Raw genomic sequence first — 8857 nt, forward strand, 5'->3', positions numbered from 1 at the left:
CAGTCTCCTCTATAGACCCCAGGTTGTTACCAGTCTCCTCTATAGACCCCAGGTTGTTACCAGTCTCCTCCATAGACCCCAGGTTGTTACCAGTCTCCTCCATAGACCCCAGGTTGTTACCAGTCTCCTCTATAGACCCCAGGTTGTTACCAGTCTCCTCTATAGACCCCAGGTTGTTACCAGTCTCCTCTATAGACCCCAGGTTGTTACCAGTCTCCTCTATAGGCCCCAGGTTGTTACCAGTCTCCTCTATAGACCCCAGGTTGTTACCAGTCTCCTCTATAGACCCCAGGTTGTTATCAGTCTCCTCTATAGGCCCCAGGTTGTTACCAGTCTCCTCTATAGGCCCCAGGTTGTTACCAGTCTCCTCTATAGACCCCAGGTTGTTACCAGTCTCCTCTATAGACCCCAGGTTGTTGCCAGTCTCCTCTATAGAACCCAGGTTGTCAACAGTCTCCTCTATAGACCCCAGGTTGTTACCAGTCTCCTCTATCTGCAGTGTTATTGTTATAGACCCAAGGTTGTTACCAGTCTCCTCTATAGACCCCAGGTTGTTACCAGTCTCCTCTATAGACCCCAGGTTGTTACCAGTCTCCTCTATAGGCCCCAGGTTGTTACCAGTCTCCTCTATAGACCCCAGGTTGTTACCAGTCTCCTCTATAGACCCCAGGTTGTTACCAGTCTCCTCTATAGACCCCAGGTTGTTACCAGTCTCCTCTATAGACCCCAGGTTGTTACCAGTCTCCTCTATAGGCCCCAGGTTGTTATCAGTCTCCTCTATAGACCCCAGGTTGTTACCAGTCTCCTCTATAGACCCCAGGTTGTTACCAGTCTCCTCTATAGACCCCAGGTTGTTATCAGTCTCCTCCATAGACCCCAGGTTGTTACCAGTCTCCTCCATAGACCCCAGGTTGTTACCAGTCTCCTCTATAGAATCCATGTTGTTACCAGTCTCCTCTATAGACCCCAGGTTGTTACCAGTCTCCTCTATAGAATCAATGTTGTTACCAGTCTCCTCCATAGACCCCAGGTTGTTACCAGTCTCCTCTATAGACCCCAGGTTGTTACCAGTCTCCTCTATAGGCCCCAGGTTGTTACCAGTCTCCTCTATAGACCCCAGGTTGTTACCAGTCTCCTCTATAGACCCCAGGATGTTACCAGTCTCCTGTATAGGCCCCAGGTTGTTACCAGTCTCCTCTATAGACCCCAGGTTGTTACCAGTCTCCTCTATAGACCCCAGGATGTTACCAGTCTCCTCTATAGACCCCAGGTTGTTACCAGTCTCCTCTATTGACCCCAGGTTGTTACCAGTCTCCTCTATCTACAGTGTTAATGTTATAGACCCCAGGTTGTTACCAGTCTCCTCTATAGACCCCAGGTTGTTACCAGTCTCCTCTATAGGCCCCAGGTTGTTACCAGTCTCCTCTATAGACCCCAGGTTGTTACCAGTCTCCTCCATAGACCCCAGGTTGTAACCAGTCTCCTCTATAGACCCCAGGTTGTTACCAGTCTCCTCTATAGGCCCCAGGTTGTTACCAGTCTCCTCTATAGACCCCATGTTGGTTCCAGTCTCCTCTATAGACCCCAGGTTGTTACCAGTCTCCTCTATAGACCCCAGGTTGTTACCAGTCTCCTCTATAGACCCCAGGTTGTTACCAGTCTCCTCTATAGACCCCAGGTTGTTACCAGTCTCCTCTATAGACCCCAGGTTGTTACCAGTCTCCTCCATAGACCCCAGGTTGTTACCAGTCTCCTCTATAGACCCCAGGTTGTTACCAGTCTCCTCTATAGACCCCAGGTTGTTACCAGTCTCCTCCATAGACCCCAGGTTGTTACCAGTCTCCTCTATAGACCCCAGGTTGTTACCAGTCTCCTCTATAGACCCCAGGTTGTTACCAGTCTCCTCTATAGACCCCAGGTTGTTACCAGTCTCCTCCATAGACCCCAGGTTGTTACCAGTCTCCTCCATAGACCCCAGGTTGTTACCAGTCTCCTCTATAGACCCCAGGTTGTTACCAGTCTCCTCTATAGACCCCAGGTTGTTACCAGTCTCCTCTATAGACCCCAGGTTGTTACCAGTCTCCTCTATAGGCCCCAGGTTGTTACCAGTCTCCTCTATAGACCCCAGGTTGTTACCAGTCTCCTCTATAGACCCCAGGTTGTTATCAGTCTCCTCTATAGGCCCCAGGTTGTTACCAGTCTCCTCTATAGGCCCCAGGTTGTTACCAGTCTCCTCTATAGACCCCAGGTTGTTACCAGTCTCCTCTATAGACCCCAGGTTGTTGCCAGTCTCCTCTATAGAACCCAGGTTGTCAACAGTCTCCTCTATAGACCCCAGGTTGTTACCAGTCTCCTCTATCTGCAGTGTTATTGTTATAGACCCAAGGTTGTTACCAGTCTCCTCTATAGACCCCAGGTTGTTACCAGTCTCCTCTATAGACCCCAGGTTGTTACCAGTCTCCTCTATAGGCCCCAGGTTGTTACCAGTCTCCTCTATAGACCCCAGGTTGTTACCAGTCTCCTCTATAGACCCCAGGTTGTTGCCAGTCTCCTCTATAGAACCCAGGTTGTCAACAGTCTCCTCTATAGACCCAGGTTGTTACCAGTCTCCTCTATAGACCCCAGGTTGTTGCCAGTCTCCTCTATAGAACCCAGGTTGTTACCAGTCTCCTGTATAGATCCCAGGTTGTTACCAGTCTCCTCTATAGACCCCAGGTTGTTACCAGTCTCCTCTATAGAATCCAGGTTGTTACCAGTCTCCTCTATAGACCCCAGCTTGTCAACAGTCTCCTCTATAGACCCCAGGTTGTTACCAGTCTCCTATATAGACCCCAGGTTGTTACCAGTCTCCTCTATAGACCCCAGGTTGTTACCAGTCTCCTCTATAGACCCCAGGTTGTTACCAGTCTCCTCTATAGACCCCAGGTTGTTACCAGTCTCCTCTATAGGCCCCAGGTTGTTATCAGTCTCCTCTATAGACCCCAGGTTGTTACCAGTCTCCTCTATAGACCCCAGGTTGTTACCAGTCTCCTCTATAGACCCCAGGTTGTTATCAGTCTCCTCCATAGACCCCAGGTTGTTACCAGTCTCCTCCATAGACCCCAGGTTGTTACCAGTCTCCTCTATAGAATCCATGTTGTTACCAGTCTCCTCTATAGACCCCAGGTTGTTACCAGTCTCCTCTATAGAATCAATGTTGTTACCAGTCTCCTCCATAGACCCCAGGTTGTTACCAGTCTCCTCTATAGACCCCAGGTTGTTACCAGTCTCCTCTATAGGCCCCAGGTTGTTACCAGTCTCCTCTATAGACCCCAGGTTGTTACCAGTCTCCTCTATAGACCCCAGGATGTTACCAGTCTCCTGTATAGGCCCCAGGTTGTTACCAGTCTCCTCTATAGACCCCAGGTTGTTACCAGTCTCCTCTATAGACCCCAGGATGTTACCAGTCTCCTCTATAGACCCCAGGTTGTTACCAGTCTCCTCTATTGACCCCAGGTTGTTACCAGTCTCCTCTATCTACAGTGTTAATGTTATAGACCCCAGGTTGTTACCAGTCTCCTCTATAGACCCCAGGTTGTTACCAGTCTCCTCTATAGGCCCCAGGTTGTTACCAGTCTCCTCTATAGACCCCAGGTTGTTACCAGTCTCCTCCATAGACCCCAGGTTGTAACCAGTCTCCTCTATAGACCCCAGGTTGTTACCAGTCTCCTCTATAGGCCCCAGGTTGTTACCAGTCTCCTCTATAGACCCCATGTTGGTTCCAGTCTCCTCTATAGACCCCAGGTTGTTACCAGTCTCCTCTATAGACCCCAGGTTGTTACCAGTCTCCTCTATAGACCCCAGGTTGTTACCAGTCTCCTCTATAGACCCCAGGTTGTTACCAGTCTCCTCTATAGACCCCAGGTTGTTACCAGTCTCCTCCATAGACCCCAGGTTGTTACCAGTCTCCTCTATAGACCCCAGGTTGTTACCAGTCTCCTCTATAGACCCCAGGTTGTTACCAGTCTCCTCCATAGACCCCAGGTTGTTACCAGTCTCCTCTATAGACCCCAGGTTGTTACCAGTCTCCTCTATAGACCCCAGGTTGTTACCAGTCTCCTCCATAGACCCCAGGTTGTTACCAGTCTCCTCCATAGACCCCAGGTTGTTACCAGTCTCCTCTATAGACCCCAGGTTGTTACCAGTCTCCTCTATAGACCCCAGGTTGTTACCAGTCTCCTCTATAGACCCCAGGTTGTTACCAGTCTCCTCTATAGGCCCCAGGTTGTTACCAGTCTCCTCTATAGACCCCAGGTTGTTACCAGTCTCCTCTATAGACCCCAGGTTGTTATCAGTCTCCTCTATAGGCCCCAGGTTGTTACCAGTCTCCTCTATAGGCCCCAGGTTGTTACCAGTCTCCTCTATAGACCCCAGGTTGTTACCAGTCTCCTCTATAGACCCCAGGTTGTTGCCAGTCTCCTCTATAGAACCCAGGTTGTCAACAGTCTCCTCTATAGACCCCAGGTTGTTACCAGTCTCCTCTATCTGCAGTGTTATTGTTATAGACCCAAGGTTGTTACCAGTCTCCTCTATAGACCCCAGGTTGTTACCAGTCTCCTCTATAGACCCCAGGTTGTTACCAGTCTCCTCTATAGGCCCCAGGTTGTTACCAGTCTCCTCTATAGACCCCAGGTTGTTACCAGTCTCCTCTATAGACCCCAGGTTGTTACCAGTCTCCTCTATAGACCCCAGGTTGTTACCAGTCTCCTCTATAGACCCCAGGTTGTTACCAGTCTCCTCTATAGGCCCCAGGTTGTTATCAGTCTCCTCTATAGACCCCAGGTTGTTACCAGTCTCCTCTATAGACCCCAGGTTGTTACCAGTCTCCTCTATAGACCCCAGGTTGTTATCAGTCTCCTCCATAGACCCCAGGTTGTTACCAGTCTCCTCCATAGACCCCAGGTTGTTACCAGTCTCCTCTATAGAATCCATGTTGTTACCAGTCTCCTCTATAGACCCCAGGTTGTTACCAGTCTCCTCTATAGAATCAATGTTGTTACCAGTCTCCTCCATAGACCCCAGGTTGTTACCAGTCTCCTCTATAGACCCCAGGTTGTTACCAGTCTCCTCTATAGGCCCCAGGTTGTTACCAGTCTCCTCTATAGACCCCAGGTTGTTACCAGTCTCCTCTATAGACCCCAGGATGTTACCAGTCTCCTGTATAGGCCCCAGGTTGTTACCAGTCTCCTCTATAGACCCCAGGTTGTTACCAGTCTCCTCTATAGACCCCAGGATGTTACCAGTCTCCTCTATAGACCCCAGGTTGTTACCAGTCTCCTCTATTGACCCCAGGTTGTTACCAGTCTCCTCTATCTACAGTGTTAATGTTATAGACCCCAGGTTGTTACCAGTCTCCTCTATAGACCCCAGGTTGTTACCAGTCTCCTCTATAGGCCCCAGGTTGTTACCAGTCTCCTCTATAGACCCCAGGTTGTTACCAGTCTCCTCCATAGACCCCAGGTTGTAACCAGTCTCCTCTATAGACCCCAGGTTGTTACCAGTCTCCTCTATAGGCCCCAGGTTGTTACCAGTCTCCTCTATAGACCCCATGTTGGTTCCAGTCTCCTCTATAGACCCCAGGTTGTTACCAGTCTCCTCTATAGACCCCAGGTTGTTACCAGTCTCCTCTATAGACCCCAGGTTGTTACCAGTCTCCTCTATAGACCCCAGGTTGTTACCAGTCTCCTCTATAGACCCCAGGTTGTTACCAGTCTCCTCCATAGACCCCAGGTTGTTACCAGTCTCCTCTATAGACCCCAGGTTGTTACCAGTCTCCTCTATAGACCCCAGGTTGTTACCAGTCTCCTCCATAGACCCCAGGTTGTTACCAGTCTCCTCTATAGACCCCAGGTTGTTACCAGTCTCCTCTATAGACCCCAGGTTGTTACCAGTCTCCTCTATAGACCCCAGGTTGTTACCAGTCTCCTCCATAGACCCCAGGTTGTTACCAGTCTCCTCCATAGACCCCAGGTTGTTACCAGTCTCCTCTATAGACCCCAGGTTGTTACCAGTCTCCTCTATAGACCCCAGGTTGTTACCAGTCTCCTCTATAGACCCCAGGTTGTTACCAGTCTCCTCTATAGGCCCCAGGTTGTTACCAGTCTCCTCTATAGACCCCAGGTTGTTACCAGTCTCCTCTATAGACCCCAGGTTGTTATCAGTCTCCTCTATAGGCCCCAGGTTGTTACCAGTCTCCTCTATAGGCCCCAGGTTGTTACCAGTCTCCTCTATAGACCCCAGGTTGTTACCAGTCTCCTCTATAGACCCCAGGTTGTTGCCAGTCTCCTCTATAGAACCCAGGTTGTCAACAGTCTCCTCTATAGACCCCAGGTTGTTACCAGTCTCCTCTATCTGCAGTGTTATTGTTATAGACCCAAGGTTGTTACCAGTCTCCTCTATAGACCCCAGGTTGTTACCAGTCTCCTCTATAGACCCCAGGTTGTTACCAGTCTCCTCTATAGGCCCCAGGTTGTTACCAGTCTCCTCTATAGACCCCAGGTTGTTACCAGTCTCCTCTATAGACCCCAGGTTGTTGCCAGTCTCCTCTATAGAACCCAGGTTGTCAACAGTCTCCTCTATAGACCCAGGTTGTTACCAGTCTCCTCTATAGACCCCAGGTTGTTGCCAGTCTCCTCTATAGAACCCAGGTTGTTACCAGTCTCCTGTATAGATCCCAGGTTGTTACCAGTCTCCTCTATAGACCCCAGGTTGTTACCAGTCTCCTCTATAGAATCCAGGTTGTTACCAGTCTCCTCTATAGACCCCAGCTTGTCAACAGTCTCCTCTATAGACCCCAGGTTGTTACCAGTCTCCTATATAGACCCCAGGTTGTTACCAGTCTCCTCTATAGACCCCAGGTTGTTACCAGTCTCCTCTATAGACCCCAGGTTGTTACCAGTCTCCTCTATAGACCCCAGGTTGTTACCAGTCTCCTCTATAGGCCCCAGGTTGTTATCAGTCTCCTCTATAGACCCCAGGTTGTTACCAGTCTCCTCTATAGACCCCAGGTTGTTACCAGTCTCCTCTATAGACCCCAGGTTGTTATCAGTCTCCTCCATAGACCCCAGGTTGTTACCAGTCTCCTCCATAGACCCCAGGTTGTTACCAGTCTCCTCTATAGAATCCATGTTGTTACCAGTCTCCTCTATAGACCCCAGGTTGTTACCAGTCTCCTCTATAGAATCAATGTTGTTACCAGTCTCCTCCATAGACCCCAGGTTGTTACCAGTCTCCTCTATAGACCCCAGGTTGTTACCAGTCTCCTCTATAGGCCCCAGGTTGTTACCAGTCTCCTCTATAGACCCCAGGTTGTTACCAGTCTCCTCTATAGACCCCAGGATGTTACCAGTCTCCTGTATAGGCCCCAGGTTGTTACCAGTCTCCTCTATAGACCCCAGGTTGTTACCAGTCTCCTCTATAGACCCCAGGATGTTACCAGTCTCCTCTATAGACCCCAGGTTGTTACCAGTCTCCTCTATTGACCCCAGGTTGTTACCAGTCTCCTCTATCTACAGTGTTAATGTTATAGACCCCAGGTTGTTACCAGTCTCCTCTATAGACCCCAGGTTGTTACCAGTCTCCTCTATAGGCCCCAGGTTGTTACCAGTCTCCTCTATAGACCCCAGGTTGTTGCCAGTCTCCTCTATAGGCCCCAGGTTGTTACCAGTCTCCTCTATAGACCCCATGTTGTTACCAGTCTCCTCTATAGACAACTGGTTGTTACCAGTCTCCTCTATAGACCCCAGGTTGTTACCAGTATCCTCTATAGACCCCAGGTTGTTACCAGTGTCCTGTATAGACCCCATGTTGTTACCAGTCTCCTCTATAGACCCCAGATTGTTACCAGTCTCCTCTATAGACCCCAGGTTGTTACCAGTCTCCTCTATAGACCCCATGTTGTTACCAGCCTCCTCTATAGTCCAACAGCTTGTCAACAGTCTCCTCTATAGACCCAGGTTGTTACCAGTCTCCTCTATAGACCCCAGGTTGTTACCAGTCTCCTTTATAGACCCCAGGTTGTTAGCAGTCTCCTCTATAGACCCCAGGTTGTTACCAGTCTCCTCTATAGGCCCCAGGTTGTTACCAGTCTCCTCTATAGACCCCAGGTTGTTAGCAGTCTCCTCTATAGACCCCAGGTTGTTACCAGTCTCCTGTATAGGCCCCAGCTTGTTACCAGTCTCCTCTATAGACCCCAGGTTGTTACCAGTCTCCTCTATAGACCCCAGGTTGTTACCAGTCTCCTCCATAGACCCAGGTTGTTACCAGTCTCCTCTATAGACCCCAGGTTGTTACCAGTCTCCTCTATCTGCAGTGTTGTTGTTATAGACCCCAGGTTGTTACCAGTCTCCTCTATAGACCCCAGGTTGTTACCAGCCTCCTCTATAGACCCCAGGTTGTTTCCAGTCTCCTCTATAGAACCCAGGTTGTTAACAGTCTCCTCTATAGACCCCAGGTTGTTACCAGTCATCCTGTATAGGCCCCAGCTTGTTACCAGTCTCCTCTATAGGCCCCAGGTTGTTACCAGTCTCCTCTATAGAACCCAGGTTGTTACCAGTCTCCTCTAAAGACCCCAGGTTGTTACCAGTCTCCTCTATAGACCCCAGGTTGTTACAAGTCTCCTCTATAGACCCCAGGTTGTTACCAGTCTCCTCTATAGACCCCAGGTTGTTACCAGTCTCCTCTATAGACCCCAGGTTGTTACCAGTCTCCTCTATCTGCAGTGTTATTGTTATAGACCCAAGGTTGTTACCAGTCTCCTCTATAGACCCCAGGTTGTTACCAGTCTCCTCTATAGAACCCAGGTTGTTACCAGTCTCCT

This window comes from Oncorhynchus clarkii, unplaced genomic scaffold, assembly GCF_045791955.1.
Source record: "Oncorhynchus clarkii lewisi isolate Uvic-CL-2024 unplaced genomic scaffold, UVic_Ocla_1.0 unplaced_contig_1648_pilon_pilon, whole genome shotgun sequence".
NCBI lineage: Eukaryota > Metazoa > Chordata > Actinopteri > Salmoniformes > Salmonidae > Oncorhynchus > Oncorhynchus clarkii.